The 14895-nt window shown below is 35.0% G+C and overlaps 2 non-coding genes across 2 annotated transcripts; one reads left to right on the top strand and one right to left on the bottom strand.

Moving 5' to 3' along the window:
• Positions 1–12880: 12880 nt before the first annotated feature.
• Positions 12881–12953, top strand: TRNAK-UUU (transfer RNA lysine (anticodon UUU)). The gene has a single exon. It is a non-coding gene; the product is annotated as a tRNA-Lys (tRNA).
• A 301-nt stretch (positions 12954–13254) lies between these two features.
• On the bottom strand, positions 13255–13325 carry TRNAG-GCC (transfer RNA glycine (anticodon GCC)). The gene has a single exon. It is a non-coding gene; the product is annotated as a tRNA-Gly (tRNA).
• Positions 13326–14895: the final 1570 nt, after the last annotated feature.

Here is a 14895-nt window from a genome sequence, read left to right as displayed (position 1 = left end):
TATAGACACACTGGGCGATGATCTGCCGCATCAAGCAGCAACATACCTATCGTTGGGATCCCGGGTGCGACAAAGGCCATAGCACCCTCGGAAATGCACATATTGCCTACATCCATTACGTCCATCCATGGATGCGGATCTGGCAAACGGAACAGATCCATACTGACCCGGGGTTCATCTCTATCCCGGTACGGACCAAAAGAGTTCGGAGCAAGCATTCCCTGAAAAATAGCCGCTCCCATGGTGAACAAATACACAAACACATATAATTGTTGAGGTGACGGTCCCTGGTCGAAGATTTCACCGGGTCAATCCGGTGCATAGAACCGGCCGCCGTACGATTGAGTGTGTTAGTGGAATAGTTCAATTGCAAGTCGAACTTGAACTTCACAACACGGAGGTAGCCAAAAATACTTCACACAATTTCATTTAAATGTACAAAATTTAAATTTTGCTAGTAAAATGTCTAACCACTCCCTGGCTACCGTGGGTCTACAGGAAAATATCCCACGTTTAGACTTTTTTATTAATATTTCCCTCAATTAGCCGTATATGGTACATTTCATTAAATTATCATTCAGAGGACAGTGTACCAATCGATCGAGTGAAGATACTCCGTTTCAGGTCCCAACGAAACGAATTTTTCCCATATCTATTATAAAAATCCCAAATATAGGAGAATGAAAATATCCCTCCCACTCGTCATCTCTAGTTCCAACATCAGATTAGACATTCTTAAAGGACAAATCATGACAAACAATGACGGCCGGCAACAACTTTCTATTGTTCATTAAATTGCAACAATAGGATGGTTAAAGCAACATTTTAATATTTATAAACTAGACAACCAAAGATATGTTCTCACACCCCACACAAACAACCGCATACAACTACACTTAATAGGAAGTGTCATACAATTGTTTATTTTGTTAGGGTAAGGATGATGTTGCATAGCAATATCATGGATATGAAGTTGTCATTTTTTCACAACAACTTTTAGTTTTACAGACAAGTATCTCTGTTTTGTATGTTTTATTTGTTGTTGGCCAAAGTGTGGCTTTGTTGTCTTTGACATTGTCTACTGGGCTGTCAGTCTGTGGTTTTGTGGACAGAGAACTGGTGCCAAACATTCACACTCTCCGCATGCAGGATACTAAATTTATTCTAAATGACGTTCAGAATCCTTTAGAATAAACTTAGTATCCTGTAAATGATGGAACTAGGACTGAATAAATTTAGAAAAAAGCTCCTCCATATAAATGACGTGTTTGAAGTACTCTATTTTTTATTTCAAAATTAAGTATTTAAGTGCAAAACTCTTTAAACAACATGTTCTTGAGAAACAGAACTTCGTAAGTTCTTCGTAAGAAGAGTGTATTTACAAAATATTCGGGAAGAATAATATTCTGAAGCGTAAGAGCTTTCGCAGATGCTAAACCACTACCAATCTATCTTATCAAACTTCCGAAAGGGAAAGCATTGACAAATTATTCTAGACAGGACATTAGGCTGACTTGATAAGAAAACTACTAACCTGTATAAAGTATACCGCAAGAACCGTGATGTAATTAAAACGCGCTGCTCTCTTGGTGGTGGTGTTTTGATTGCTTTTAAAAAGTACTTAATTCCTAATTAATTGATTGGCCCAATGATGACAGTCTGTTGGATCAATTATGCATTCGTGTTGTGGGAGCTAAAAACTCAATTTACCTCTTGGTGTCGTATGTTCCGCCGAAATGTTCGTCATGCTTATATTATGCTCACATACAAAATGTTCTTGGTATTGCTCCGAACTCTGAAAGTGATAGCTGTTTCATTGCTGACGATTTAAATCTTTGTAAATTGGTGTGGTCTGTTTATTCCGATTTCCCCTCTATGTATGCTACAAATTTTAATCTCTCACATGAAATTGATTTCATAGACTCAACGTTAAGTCTTGATCTGATACAAATTAATTGTTTTTACAATGCCTTAAATAGGTTTTTAGATTTAATATATATTAGCAAAAATATCTGTTTCACAATTGAACATTGTGTTCATCCGATAAGTACTGTTGATTCAAATCATGTCGCCTTAGTTGTTAAGGTTGAGTTTTACAATTTTCAAACTAGTAAATGAGAAATCTATAAATCAACAAACTCTTTAGAAAGCTATAATAAATATAAGCATTATTCTCGTTTCTCAATAAATTCCTTTATAATCAATACATCCTAAATTTCAAGTCAAAAATTAAAAGTAACCCTAAATCGTTTTGGTCGTTTATTAAATTGAAAAAATCTTCTATTGCTATTTCTCACAAAGAAAAGGCTGCTCTTGTTTAAATCCAATTTTATTCATTCTCATTCGGTAGATAATGATTCCCTAGTAGATAATGTCCAATCCATCATTAATATTGGCAGTATACAATTACACTGTGCAACAAAATGGAGCTCAAAGTCTGGGGGTGGAAAATTCCTTTTGGGGATGAAAGCTCTTGGTGAGTATATGGGCAAAACTGCCAATTATTTCATATTCCATTTCCAAAAAATTGAATTTTTTCTTTTCGCGCTACATTAACGATTTTTGGTACATAGGTTAAGAAAAAATTCCCCAGTACAAATCCGCTCGCGAGCAAATTTTTGGTTGTTGTGGACAAATGTTATCGCGGTTTTACTTCTGCTTTTAAGAAAAAAATATTATAAAAACGCTAATTATTTTATTGAGCACAATTGTCACTAAAAAGTTATCACGAAGTGACGTCATTAAGTAGATTGCATAATATTTGTAAAATGTTACTCAGCATTCGCGGAATTTACAAAAAATTGACAAAATTTTAAATGTAATCCGAATTTTTTTAAAATATAGGTCCATTTACCCGTCAAAAATTACAAAAAAGTAACAGTTTTAAATAAAGACTTCACGGGGAATCAAATGAGACCAAACTTATAATCATCGGGATAGTAGTTAGGATATTATAGCCAAAATAAGCACATATTTGTGTTACAAAAAACTAATTTTGGTTTGGAATAATGGTTTTCACATGCATTCTAGAGTCGAAAATATTAGAAAAATTCTATAGGAGTACTTCTTTTATTTTTCTTGAAACTCCGAAGGAAATGGGCGGATTTTGCTTTATCTACATTCACATAGAAGGTTTCCCATTGAGGAAAGTTATCGGGTTGTTGAAAGAAATCATTAGACTTCTTAAACGGAAATAGAATTCAAATAAACCGCTTTAACTTATATGCATTATTAAAATATGTGTAAATCGCGTAATTATCAAAATCGTTTTGTCCGCATGTGATTTTCATGTACAGCAAGACCATATCTTTTAATTTGTATATATTTTTCGAAATATAATTTGGACGCTAAGATGTAGCATCGGCTGCATCTTAGCATTAAAAAACCTATAAAACATCGCTAATTTGCGCAAAGTTCATACAATTTCGTTCCGCATCCGGTTTTAGTGTCACCATGAAAATCTGCATCTATATATACCTATTTCAAGGCAATCAGTCAAGAACCGTGGATGTAGCATCACACACTATTTTTGGGATAAAAAGAATGTAGTTCCCTTATCAGTGAAGTTTTTAAATCTCTGTTTCCGCAAAAAGGAAGATGCTGCACTAGTTTTTTCATAGCAGTGCAAGCGGCCGACAGAATACGCGATAAAATGCGCGATATTTTCAAAAACAATATTAGGTGATTTTCCTACCTTGGAATTTCTCCTATCTCGCGTTTTAGTAGATGGATTTTAACGAGTAATGATTTATTAGATCCGCAACGTAAAAATCCAAAATTTGCAATCATGCACGAGTAAATCGAATGCCAATTGTACAAATTAGACCCGAAATATATGATTTTTAGAAATTTGTTCGCACAAAATTTTCGTATTTGGATACAGATTTCTCTGAAGCTGTGTAGGCTACATTCACGACACATATATCAAATAAATCAGAATCGTGAGTTCTTCATTCCTATATATGATTTTTTGAAAAACCTGTTTGCGGAACGAAATTATAAGAAAATTTCAAAAAACACTTAAAATATGGCTTCAAAATGTCAGCATCATTTAATGGTAGACGCAGATCAAATTTTGAGAAGTTATACACTAGTGAGATGATCCTTATTTAGTTGCCTTCTACTTTTTCTTTAACGGGAAAATCGTGATAAGTGTGGTTTAATCACAAATCGAGAGAAAACAAAAAAAGACACGTTGGCTTCAACCCATTTTTACCCATTTTTTAACATAAATATAGCCACAGCTTCCACGCAAATCAACTTTGAAGGCCAATATTTTTTGCCAAGTCTAAAAACATTTCATTTTATCCAAAAGCATGTAAATTGTACAATATACAACCACTATTCGCGAGTTGTAAACAGGTAAACCTTGGCTTCAACGATGTTAAATTTTCAATAATTTTGCCCATATACAGAACCCAGAAGGAGGGATCCGCCGTGAGTCGAACTTTTGAGATATGGCGTGATGAATATTTTGCTGGAGACCCTATAAGCCCTCAGATATGGGCGTTATATCTTTGTCCGCTGTTATTTTAGCTTATTTTTGAGATCACATTTCTTCAGCCAAATCAAATGAGGATTATTTTCGTAGAGCATTTCGGCCTTCTATCTCGCTTCCTTCCATGTCCTTTTCGTCTTTTATTTTAAGAGTCGCTATAAGAGTATCACAAGATGACGTTTTTCAGCTTCGAAATGTTCTGCAAAAATGTCGCTCAGAAAATTTTAGGTACGGCTCTCATTGACAACTAATCGATTTTGTCGCGTTTTCATAGTCATTTTTGACATTTACCCCTGTTTGCTCAGAAAAAACTGTGTTTTGTGTTTTTGTATGTTCTGTAACGAGTATACAAAAAAAACAAAATATAGTCTTTTTCTGAGCAAAAACAGGCTAAATGCACAAAACGACCACGAAAAAGCGACAAAATCGATTTGTTGTCAATGAGAGCCGTACCTAAAATTTTCTGAGCGACATTTTTGCAGAACATTTCGAAGCTGAAAAATGTCATCTTGTGGTGCTTTTATAGCGGCTCTTAAAATGAAGGACGAAAAGGACATTTAAGGAAGGGAGTTAGAAGGTCGAAGTGCTCTACGAAAAATAAGCTAAATCAACAGTGAACAAAGATATAACGCTAATTCCTGATGGCTTACAGGCTCTCTAGCAAAAATTTCATCACGCCATATCTCAAAAGTTCGACTCATGGCGGATCTGTTGTTCTGGGTTCTGTATATTCTGACCAAGAGCTTTCATCCCCAAAAGGAATTTTCCACCCCCCAAAATTTCGGTTCACAGTGTTATCTGAGCCTGTAGGCCTATTCTGTAACTTTTTAACAACTTTACTCACTGTTTATTTTACAACAATTTCATTTGTTTGTTTTGTAGTTGTTACAAGAACAAAAGAAATTTTAACAACTTTTCAATCGATAAAAGTTACAGAATTCCTATACTAATATTCTAAATGGTTTAAATATGTTGAAGGATTCCACTAAACTTGATATCGATGCCCATATTCTCAAACAGTGCTATAAATCAATTTGTTCTCCACTGTTGCACATTTTCAAACTCTCTCTGTCCAAAGGAAAGTTTTTGAATAGGTGGAAAATTTCTGCTGTTACTCCTGTTCATAAGTCAGGCTCTAAAACATATATTTCAAACTACCGCCCAATCTCAAAACTGTCTTGTAGTTCAAAATTATTTGAGCATATTATATATGAGAAGCTTTATTCTTCGGTTCAACAGTTTATGATAACATCACAGCATGGTTTCATCAGAAACCGATCAACAGTGATTAACGTGATGCTTTTTACGAATTATTGCAGATCAATGTGTGAAAAGGGCTACCAAGTTGACAGCAATTATTTTGACCTATCCAAAGCTTTTGACAGAGTTTCACATAACGTCCTTTTGGCCAAATTGTTGAAAATTGGTTTGCACTCTTCTTTTCTTAGCATGGGCGTAGCCAGCTATGGGCAGGGGGGGCAGCTGCCCCCCCTAGAGCCGTCAAAAAAGTTTGAAAAATTATAAAAAAAACTGCAGTTGTTCTGATATACTATTTTTTAAATTTAATATCTGTAAATGGACGACTAATATCTTTCGAATAAAAAATGTTTGGGTTATAGTCATAGAAGTGTAAATACGCATTAAAAATAGGAAAATGCTTCTCCTCCTGCTCTAGGCTGCTTAGAAGATACCAAACTTAATTTATTATTTGTAAGTAAACTTTGAATTCTGTTGAAAAATATATGAGATATGCAATTTTTAATTTAAAACTTCTCTATAAGTGGTGTCTTACACACGCCGTTCGGATTTAGCGATAAACAGTAGGTCCCATATCATTCAGCTAATATGAATCGGGGTGCACTCATTGATATGAGAGAAGTCTCCCTTGTCCCTTCTGGGATGTTTTTGGAACAATTATTATTATTATTATTAAGCAATTTTTATACCCTCCTCCATAGAATGGAGGGTATATTTTTCCGTTTGTAACTCATTGAAATACTTATTTGGAACCCTATAAAGTATACGTATTTGTTATCAGGATAAAATTCTGAGTCGATATAGTATAGATTGACTGATATAGTCTATCAAAATTAAAAATTTCTTAAAGAAGTTTTTATTATATCGGTCCAAAATTAGTTTATGTTCGAAGTGGGCCATGTCGCACTGTGGTTCCGCCCGTGGATAAGAATCGAAAATTTATGGCAACAAATTTGATTCCTATTGAAATAAATATTACCTAAACACATCAAATTGTTAATATCCAGTACAATTTAGAGTGGTAATATGTGAAGTAAAGTCGAAAAAGTTGAAAAGCATTCGCAGCTTATGAGTGAAATTATAAAAAAATAAAGAGTTAAATGTACAATTTCCAGATTTAAACATATAGTTGATAGCATTGACAATGTTTTTACGTAAAAAGATACTCATACATAATTTTCTAACTTCCTTAAAAATAAATTCATTGTAAATAAAAGTACCAGCAAGGGTGTTTTTTTAAGCCCGATAGAACTTGAAATTGTAAAAAATAACACAAAAAATTAAATTGTAATCAAAATTTTTTTTTATTCGAAAGATCAATACGTGACATTAACATTTGAAAATGATTTCGAGCATATGGGCACCGCGGCTGTTCTTGAAGAAGTGCATTCTGGACGTCCAATTTTTGGCCACTTTTTCGAGCACTGCTGGCCGTATGTCACGAATAACACCAACAATGCTGGCCTCCAAGGCATCAATTGTTGCTGGTTTATCAGCACAAACCAGTGACTTCACGTAGCCCCACACGAAATAATCGAGAGGTGTCAAATCGCACGACCTTGGAGGCCAATTGACAGGTCCACTTCTCGAAATCAACTTATCGCCAAATTTTGATTTCAATAAGTCGATGGTTGCGTTCGCCGTATGGCACGTAGCGCCATCCTGTTGAAACCACATCTCCTCCGGATCAATGTCATCCATATTTTCAAACAAAAAATCATTGATCATGGTGCGGTAACGATCTCCATTGACCGTAACGCGAGCTCCGGCCACATTTTTGAAGAAATAAGGTCCGATGATGCCACCAGCGTGAAAACCGCACCATACGGTGCATTTTTCTGGATGTAATGGAGTCTGTAGGGTCTCCTGTGGATTGGTCTCACTCCATATGCGCCAATTTTGCTTATTAACAAACCCGTTAAGCCAAAAATGCGCCTCATCGCTGAACACAATTTTGCGATAAAACAACGGGTCATTTGCCAACTGCTCTAGAGCCCAATCGGCGAAAGAACGACGCATATAATGGTCTCGTGGCTTCAATTCCTGCACCAGCTGGATCTTATACGGGTATAGGCCGAGATCTTTGCGCAAAATTTTCCACGTAGTGGACGGACAGAGCCCCAATTCCTGCGACCGACGACGAATCGATAAATTTGGATTTTCTTCCACACTTTCGTTTACAGCGGCGATATTGTCTTCAGTACGCACATTCCTTCGACGTGCTGGTGTTATTGCATCCTCTAGAGAGTATGTGGTACGAAATCTATCCACAGTTCGACGAATGGCTTGTTCAGATGGACGATTATGTACGCCATACAAATGACGAAGTCGTCTATAAGTTGCGCGAATCGACGACTGATTTTCACAGTAAATTTGGATAATTTCGTAGCGTTCTTCAAGCGTGAGTCTATTCATGATGATTTGTCAGAGTATACTGAAACAAATAAAAAAAGTTTCATCAAAATTAAATTTTTTGTGTTACTTTTTACAATTTAAAGTTCTATCTAGCTTAAAAAACACCCTGTACAACAAGTTCTAAGATGGGGCTTATCGGTCTACTCCTTCAGGCACCTCCCCCACAAATGTATCAAACTTTTCACTAAAATATTGCGCACGATAACTTTCGAAGGCAGTTACCGATTTGATCCATACTTTGCACATCGTAATATTTCTACGACACTATATATGCCAACTCCTTCGTGTACATCACACACAAAATTTCGGAAAAGTGCAGTTTAGGACCTCACCTCGAATCGTTTTGATTTGTCTTGCAACATTTTCTTGAGAAAATGTAAAGCAAAACCCTACGGCCAGCATGTGTTGTGGCTTGGGTGCACTACAACTCTCGAACCGAATACGGCATTGGTTCATACTTTACGAAGGTGGTACTTATGGTTCCACTACCTCTCCCATAAAAGTTCAAAAATATTCTCTAAAATGGTATTCGCGATATCTCATAAACGGAGCAACCGATTTGGTCCAAACTTTGGATCTCGAAATATTTTGCCAAACTCAGTTTATGTTCAAAAATGGCCCTATCGGTCCAGTAGTTGGGTTACCACCCACACAAATGTTTAAAATTTGTGTGCGGTTAAAGTTCTGCGCGAGTATCCTTTAGAAATTTTTACCGAAGGTACTCCTAGTCATTTTTAAGCAATAAAATGAAAGTTTGCATGACAGTCATTGGAAATTTTACGTATTTTGAATCAATTTTTATTCTAAGACCGTTAATAAATGAGTTTTGCTTCTCCTTTTTACCGTTGATAAATGTGTTTTGTTTCACATTTATTGTGTAAACTAAAATGAACCCCATTTTCCAAAAAATCGTTATAGAAAGAATATTTTGTATGAAAATTTCCTCTTGTACATTAAAAAACTTCGTTATAGAGACATATTCGCTATAGCGAAATTCGCTATGGTGCGTTTAAAATGGTTGAAAATGTGTGGAAAGAAGTTGTGTTTTCAATTTTTATTTGTTATATAGAAAAATTCGATATAAAAGAGTTCCTTATAGAGAAGTTCGACTGTATTTAAATACAAAACTCATCAAAATATTTGCTTGAGATACAGTAGAGTACATTTAAATAATGAATCCAAAATCATCTTTTAAGAGCCCTATACAAAATATTCTGAACCGTAGGGTCTTAAGTAAAGTTCAAAAAGTTTAATGAAAGTACTTGATGCGTTTTAAAATAAAAAATTCTTTGAAATATCTTTTCAGAAAGGGTCCAGGAGATTTTTCCGCAGGAGAAATTTAATTAAATAAATATGAAAAGAATATGAATTTTGATGGTTGGATATAAAAAAGTTTTTTTCTTGAAGAAGTTACTGGAAAATAACTTCAGTGGAAGATATCCACAAAAAAGAAACAAGGGAACTGATGAGATCCTGTTGCGAGGGTCGAAACTAGTCTTCCCTGTCTTACTCCTTGGCCAACAATGCCAAACTTTCTCTACTAATAAATTAGTTGTTTTTAAATATTAAAACAACAACAATGGGATTAAGTCAGACTTAAAAAAAAAACAACATTGCAACAGCTATCCCAACAAAAAACGCCCCAATGCTCAATTTAAAAAAAAAACTGTGTAATAGATTCTTAGAGATCTCGACAGAGCATGGCTCATACATAAATTTAATATTATTTAGTTTACAAATCGTTGTGCAATATATTTTGCAAATGACATTATATATCTATTTTCTTTTTTTCATTTAATTTCTTTCAACTGTGTGGTCTCTGTAACAAAATAAGTAAGTACACATATTGATTATAATTATTATCGGTATTATAAAAATAAGTAAATGTACGTAGGGACCTTTTTAGTTCATTCACGCTTCTGTTGTTTTCTTTCATCAACAGAGATTTTAATCGCTAACTCTGCTTTGTTGTATGTGAGGTCTACTCGCTGTGTAGCTGGCCGCTGATAAAAAAGCTTTTGTTTATTTTTTTCTCCTCCAGCGTTGTTGACTGGGTTCAATGTGTGTGGTATTTGTTGTTTAAACGCCAACAAGTCTGACAACATGAGCTTTTTTCGGCAACATTAATTAGTATAATGAAATTCCATGTGTATTTTTTGTCTTTTTTGAAAAGCTTTAGGTTTTTTATTTGGGCGACAGGTGAAATTTTGAAACACCTAAAAGTATGTTTTAAAATTAATGATGTTAATTTAAAATAACAAAATAAATTCTTTTGAACTCGTTACCTAACTTTTGAATGAATGCTTACTTGAAGTTAACAATATTATCTCTATTAATAGAGAATATATATGTATGTACATATGTAAGAGTAATGAATATTTATAGCAATTTAATTTGCATTTTGAATTATCTGCCATATACGAGTACATACCTCTCAGTATCCAAATTCATACCTCTCAATATCCAAAATGTTGATACAAACTAAAAAACTGAAATCGGTACTACATTTTTTTGGGGGCTATACCAAAACGATGAGCTATGTTGACAATTTTTGTTGGATAAGTTTTGTGACCACTGGGAAACTCAAATGTCAAATTACACGTAGTTTCGTAATAAAATTAGCCAAAACACTTAAAATACCGAAAATCGGTAAGTACCGTTAAATGCCAAATTACAGTTAGTTCGGATAAAAAATGTAGCTAAAATCTTAAAAATACCGAAAATTGGGAGGTACAATTATATGGGGGCTATACCTAATCATTGAACTATGCTGAAAATTTTTGGTGGAAAAGTTCCGTAACTGCATGGCACATCAAATGTCAAATTACGGGCAGTTCAGACAAAAAATTTAGCTAAAACCCTAAAAATAGCGAAAATCGCGAGATACCGTTTTATGGGGGCTATAAATAACAAGTAAAAAGTCGGTAAGTTCAGCCGGGCCGAACTTTTTATACCCTCCACCATTAAATAGTCTTAATTAAAATGGAATAATTAGGGTCCTTTCACAATTTTAGGTGGAATAACTTTTCGACAACGGATAGACACCTACTGCCTCCCACTATTGCTTAAATTACACTGTGAACACAAATGTTGGGGCAGATATAATTGATTTTGGAGATGAAAGCACTTGTTTTGTGTATATTAAAAACCCTGAAGGACAGATTTGCCGTGAGTCGAACTTCCTCGTTATGGCGTGATGAAGTTTTTGCAAGAGACCCTGTAAGCCATCATGAATTAGCATTATATCTTTGTTTGTTGTTTCTGTAGAGCACTTAAGCAACAGTGAACAAAGATATAACGCTAATTCCTGATGGCCCACAGGGTCTCTAACAAAAATTTCATCAAGCCATAGCGCGGAAGTTCGACTCACGGCGGATCTGTCCTTCGGGGTTCATAATATACTCACCAAGGCCTTTCTTCCCCAAGAGGAATTTTCCGTGCCCCAAACTTTCACCTCCATTTTGTTGCACAGTGTTATCTAATCTAATCTAAAAAAATGTGTTCAGCTAGGTGAAAGGTGCCATTTACGGGGCTATATGAAAGAGTCAAACTATCTTTACATTTTTTGACGGAAAAGTTTTATAGCTGCAGGGAACTTCAGGAGTCAAATTGAGGTTAGTTTCATCAAAACAATGTAGACCCTCAAAAATGGACCCATGTTGACGAATTTTAGTGAAGAAATTTCGTGACCACTGAAAATTCCCGAAAATCGGGAGGTACAGTTATATGGGATGATATACCAAAACATAGACCTATATTGACGCTTATTTTGTGAATAGACAAAATTGTAGCTAAAATTCTCAAAATACCGATCATTACAGCTAGTTCGGTTAACAATTGCAGCTAAAATTCTTAAAATACGGAAAATCGGGAGATACCGTTATATGGGGGCTATACCAAAACATGGACCTATGTTGACGATGTTTGGTGGAGATGTTTCATGACCACTGAGAACCTCAAATAGCAAATTACAGCTAGTTCGGTTAAAAATTGTAGCTAAAATTCTCAAAATACCGAAAATCGGGAGGTACCGTTATATGGGGGCTATACCAAAACATGGACCTATGTTGACGATGTTTCGTGGAAATGTTTCATGACCACTGACAACCTCAAATGTCAAATTGCAGATAGTTCGGTTAAAAATTGTGGCAAAAATTCTCAAAATACAGAAAATGGGAGGTACCGTTATATGGGGGCTATTCTAAAACATGGACCTAGATATGTTGATAATAACGTCAAATGTAAATTGCAGTTAGTTCGGATAAAAATTGTAGCTAAAATCCTAAAAATACCGAAAATTGGTAGGTACAGTTATATGAGAGCTATACGTAATCATTGCCCTATGTTGAACATATTTGGTGGAAACATTTTGTGACTGCATGGAACATTAAATGTGAAATTACTGGCAGTTCAGACAAAAAATGAAGCTAAAACCCTAAAAATACCGAAAATCGTGAGATACCATTATTTGGGGGCTATACCTAAACAGGGACCTAAGCTGACAATTGTTTATGGATAAGTGTTGAGACCCCCATGAACCTCAAAAGTCAAATCACAGTCAGTTTCGCTTTGTATCATCAACTATTGTCAACTAAAATCAGTATTAAATCCAATGTATTCTTCTAAATAAAGAACGGATTTAAACATTTTCGTGACCGGCTTTAATTTTGTCCACATTTAAAATTAGAATGGGATAAGCTCCCAGCATGTGCCCGGGTAGCTCAGTCGGTAGAGCATTGGACTTTTAATCCAAGGGTCCAGGGTTCAAGTCCCTGCTCGGGCGAAAGTTTTTTTTTTATTTTATAAGAAAAATAAATCTATTATATTAAAACTGGCCTTTTAATAAAGCTTCATGATACACATTTTTTTGATTGCTGCTCATTTTTTGTAAATTTCACCATTTCTATGTTTAACCGCCATACACACCACATTAGACCTTTTCGCCGAATTAGTCAATCTCATTTATGAAGATTTATTTGACGTATACGTAATGGAACAGAAGCTTGAAATCCAGGGGTTTTATTAACTGCTTATTTTAATAACATTTACCTATTATTTTTTTTTTCTCAATAAAAAACCCATTCTGCATCGGCCGGGAATCGAACCCGGGCCGCCCGCGTGGCAGGCGAGCATTCTACCACTGAACCACCGATGCTATATACAAAGACGTGTTTACAACAACATTACAATTTGTTATATATTTGATAAAAATTCCATAGTTAATAGAAATATTTTGTTTTGAGAATATTTCTATAAATGGAAACAATTTTAAAATCTTTAAAATTTTTAAATTCGCTTTCTTGAGTGGGATTTAGTACATTGAAAAATTACCTACTAATTCTCAAAGACGCCACCTCATTCACATTTTGTGCAATCATTTATTGTTATTGCTTTATTTTGCGGTCTTTGCTGAGACAATGCCGAGATGACACCCCAGACTACAATGACCCTCATATTCACACGAAAATTAATTTTCCAAAAAGCGCTGCAACGCACAAACAAATAAGTGAATGACGAAAAAAAAGGTTCCCCTAATGTTCATTGTGATGATTATTGCATTGTTTAGTGATATGTTAAACATGACATCTAACAGCCTACCAGAAAAACAGAAACAAAAACAATAAAAAAGTAATCAAATGAACATTCAACGGCAACAGCAGCAAAGCAAACATCAGTATTGTCATCCAAACGTTATCGCCATCATCCATTGTCGTCGTCATCGTCATCTATATATATAAAAGAGTAGTGAGGTGAGTGACTGACTGACTGACTGACTGACTGATTGACTGACTGATTCATCAACGCCCAGACGAAACGGCTGAAGCTAAAAACTTGAAATTTTTAGTGTGGGTTGCTGTTGGTGTGTAGGGGTGAGATAAGGCTGGATTTTTCGAAATTCGAACTGGAAGGGTACGAAAAGTACCAAAAGGTACTAAATATGGTACCCTTTGTATTACGCGAACGCGTAGAGCTAGAACTCTGAAATTTGGAACGTGGGTCCCTATTTATGTGTACGATAGATGTACCAAAAGGTTTTTGGAAAATCGTACTATAAGTGTACGAAAAGTACTGAAATGTACTAATTTTGGTACCATTAGGTATCATGTGAACGGATAGAGCTAAAAGCTTGAAATTTGGAATGATAACTAAGGTTGAGAACTAACGATTATATAAGGAGTTGTTTTCTGGTTGTGAACTCATGTGTACTAAATGTACTAAATGGTACTAAATTTGGTACAATTTTGATTGTGGGTGAACGAATAAAGCTGAAATCATGAAATTTGAATTTATGATTACTGCAGGAATGTAGTCTTGAGATATGGAGATACTTTTGGAAATGGATACTTATGTGTACTAAATGGTACTAAATTTAGTACAATTTGGATTTTAGGTGAACGAATGGAGCTGGAATCCTGAAATATGGAATTAAGATTATTGTTGGAGTTTAGGATTGAAATGTGGAGGCAGTTTTGGAAAATCGTACTTATGTGTACGAAAAGTACTAAATGGTACTAAATTTGGATTTGAGTGAACGAATAGAGCTGGAATCGTTAAATTAGAACTATGATTACTTTTGGAGTGTAGGATTGAGATATGGAAATAGTTTTGGAAATGGGTACTTATGTGTACTAAATGGTACTAAATTTAGTACAATTTGGATTTGAGGTGAACGAATGGAGCTGGAATCCTGAAATTTGGAATTAAGATTATTGTTGGAGGGTAGG

This window comes from Musca autumnalis, unplaced genomic scaffold (genome assembly GCF_047663935.1).
Source record: "Musca autumnalis isolate F117 unplaced genomic scaffold, ASM4766393v1 scaffold_2, whole genome shotgun sequence".
NCBI classification, from domain to species: domain Eukaryota; kingdom Metazoa; phylum Arthropoda; class Insecta; order Diptera; family Muscidae; genus Musca; species Musca autumnalis.
This window is presented reverse-complemented; position numbering and strand designations above follow the sequence as displayed.